The sequence below is a fragment of the Volvox carteri genome (assembly GCF_000143455.1).
Source record: "Volvox carteri f. nagariensis unplaced genomic scaffold VOLCAscaffold_11, whole genome shotgun sequence".
Taxonomy (NCBI): Eukaryota; Viridiplantae; Chlorophyta; class Chlorophyceae; order Chlamydomonadales; family Volvocaceae; genus Volvox; species Volvox carteri.
This window is the reverse complement of record NW_003307554.1, coordinates 72,076-75,690: the sequence shown is the minus strand read 5'-3', so window position 1 is coordinate 75,690 and position 3,615 is coordinate 72,076.

Here is a 3,615-nt window from a genome sequence, read left to right as displayed (position 1 = left end):
GGGACCCTCGGTCTTGCTGCCTGTTTTTGTCGCAAGCGCTCCGTGGTGCTGCACAAACGTGGTATGATGAGTGGTCCCTATCGCAGCGCGAACTCACTGCTCAGCTTGTTCTGGATAACCTGCGTACGCGTTTTGCTCCTCAAGTTATCTCTGTAGAACAAGAAGCACGACGTAGGCTCTCTGACAAATCTTTTGCGATGCGTGCTGGTGAAAGTGTACCAGCTTACCTCTCGCGTCTTGAGGCCGTCTTCCAAGACATACCCACGATCACTCCTAGTGAGCGTATGTTTTGGTTTTTCGAAGGCCTTTCTTCTTCCCTTCAGCCCCATTGCGCCACAGACGTCTATGGAAAGCCGTTTGCCTCTTACGACGCCCTGGTACAGCATGCCTTGGGCCAGGAAGTTCGCGCCCTGTCTGAACGAAAAGTTCGTTCTGCTCTTCGTTCGAATTCCGTTGCTTTGCAGGAATTCGACGGAGACCAGCCCCCGTTCAAGAGGGCGCGCGTGGATTCCGGCCCTCGGCTAGCCGCGGCCGTTGCAGGGACCTCCCGGCAGCCGGGACGTGGGAGCGTTCCTGGGCGAAGTAGTCGAGGGGGCAGAACGGGTCCGCGTGGTGGGCGCGTTGACAGGGTGCGCGGCACTGACCGCCCTAACGAATCCGCCGCCGGAGAGCCCGTCATTCCGTTGACCAAAGCTTGCGAGTTGACCAAGTGGGTCAACCAGTTTGGCCGTAGGTTGACGCACGGGGAGGTGGGGATTCTCCGACGATGCGCGGGCGGGAAGGCCATCTGTTTTTGTTGCGAGGCGGTTAGTCCCGACCACCTCTACGATGACTGCCCTGCTCTCAAAAGGTTGCGTGAAGCGGGGCTGTATTAGGAACTTGCTCAGGGCGGTATTGAGGGATACTACCCTGAGTTTCCTTTTGCCGGGATTCGTTCTTTGGTCCGCGCGGTTAGACCTGCTTCGTTGGCAGAGTTTGAGAGTGCCGTTGGACGCCGTTTTTCTTTTGACGCTGTTGCTGTCAAACCGGGCTTTGACTCGGAATGTAACATAACGGTTCCTCGTGGTCGCTCTCTCTGCTCGGTCGATGTTGGTGGTCATACTGTGCTTTTTGTCCCTGCATCCCTCAATCAATTGCGCGTTTCGCTTCGGCACTACCTTGCATGCAAGCACCGCCGTCCTGATACCGCGGCCGGCATTTTGCTACCTTCGCATGTCGCTCGGCGGGCTTCAACGTTGCTATCAGGTATGCGCCGAGTACTTACGTTTCCTGCGAAGTCCATCCTTTTCAACGGCCTTTCGCTTGAGGGTAAAACAGTAGAGCTTCCTGGTATTCCGTATCCTGCTGAGTTGTAGTACGATGCACCTTTACCTTGTCTCTCTGTTGCCCGGGAGCCCTTGCTTCCTCTCTTTGCGCAGTTGCCTCCGGTTCTGTGGACACACGAGTTGCTTTGCCTCTGGTGTCTCTGCGGACTGGTGGCCAAACGTTTTCGGCATTGGTGGACACAGGCGCTACTCACGACTTTATTAGTGAGTCCCTTGTCCAACGGCTACACCTCCCGGTCCGCTCTTCTGACAGGACCCACGTTTCGCTCGCTGACGGAGGTAGGCAAGCTATCGTGGGTCAGGTGTCGTTTCGCGTGGCAGTCGGGTCTTTGTACCTAACCGTCTCGCCATACGTTTTGCCGTCCTTGACTGATGCTGCTCCTTTTATTCTGGGGTCCGATACTTTGCATAAGCACTCTGCATCCCTGGATTTTCAGAACAATATTTTGCGTTTGTCAAAAGGTACTGTTCGATACTCGATTCCTTGGCGCGCGTCTTCTAATGACTCAGGTGACAGTGGTGCTGCCTCGTCGGCGCCCCTTGTTAATTTTGCGGCTGCGGCCATGTGTGCGCACGCCACCCCTGAGTCTATTGGTCGTAAGGCTGCTATGCGTCTTATTCGCAAAGGGACGACTGCGACTGGTGCGAATGCGTATGCATATGCGAATGTGGCGAATGATATCGCGAGTTTTACGCGACCCTAAACGCGACCAGGTGACTTTTAACGCGAGCGTTAGCTTAGCTATAGGTGTAACGCATACGCATGCGACTGGTGCGAATGTGTATGCATATGCGAATGTGGCGAATGATATCGCGAGTTTTACGCGACCCTAAACGCGACCAGGTGACTTTTAACGCGAGTGTTAGCTTAGCTATAGGTGTAACGCATACGCATGCGAATGGTGCGAATGCGTATGCACATGCGAATGTGGCGAATGAATTCGCGAGTTTTACGCGACCCTAAACGCGACCAGGTGACTTTTAACGCGAGCGTTAGCTCAGCTATAGGTGTAACGCATACGCATGCGAATGGTGCGAATGCGTATGCACATGCGAATGTGGCGAATGAATTCGCGAGTTTTACGCGACCCTAAACGCGACCAGGTGACTTTTAACGCGAGCGTATCGCCAAACGCAAGGGATTGTGAATGGCATACGCGACTGCGAATCCTGCGAATGCATGTGCTACCATTTGAATTTACGCGAGTGACTGCGACTTGCGTGCGGGACTGCGAACTGTACGGCCAACCGTGCAATACAAAAGCTTTACAATAGCAGTACACGAGCTGTACAATGTGCAAAGTGCACCGCCGTTGCACATGACCTGCAGGTTCACAGCTGTGAACCACAGCACTCACTGCTTTCTTCATACATTTGAACTATCCCTGAATGACAGGTACGCATTCATAGCAAATCCTAACATGACCGATGCAACTCAGCCAGCAACTCTTACCATGGAAAAGGGTCCAACAGTCTAACGTCAGAAAAAATGGACACACAAATGTTAAGCGCATGTAAATGTACCACAATACAGCCACTATTGTCTTCTTATTAAAGCGCTCAATCCTCGCCTCCGCTGATGTCATCTTCACGAACGACGACATATATCTGCATATGAAAGGATCACAACAAATCATTGTTTAGGCAGGAACACATAGTTGTGAGCATGTTACGTACAATGACGGCTGTAGGTGTGACACCGGCATAACGTGCCTCGAAATAAGGCAATAAAAAGCATTTTGTTAATAGCCATGGTCTTGCAACCAGAGGCTTCATACCTCCGAACGGCCGCTACGTGGCATGCCACGTCCCGTTTGAGCCCGACTCTTGTTCATATCCTTACCACCATCCTTGCGCTTGTCCTAATCCTTGCGATTCTCCTGCTCGTGACCTTGGAATGTAAAATGACAAGGCATAATGTCAGTGTATGCACCTGCATGATGGCCACTTACTGCCGGTGCCGTCTAGTCCCCCTTTTCCTGCTTTCCCCTGCTTGCCTGCGAATGAATGCTGCGCCATTATAGAGGAAGAAAGACAGATTCTTGTTATGAAGATGCTAATTCATTAGGCTTTACCTTACACTGTCATCATTGGAGGATCAGCGTGAGTATAAGCAATGCATACGCGCTAAACAACAAATTCAAGATAATCTTATTAGTGCAATGCGCGCAATGAATTACTGCCCTGAGGACACGGGCAGCACTGGGCCTTACGCCCAACTTACTCCCAACTCCCAACTAACCCTCTTACTTAACGCAAGCTCGCATAAGTTGTTGCGTCAGAGACAAAT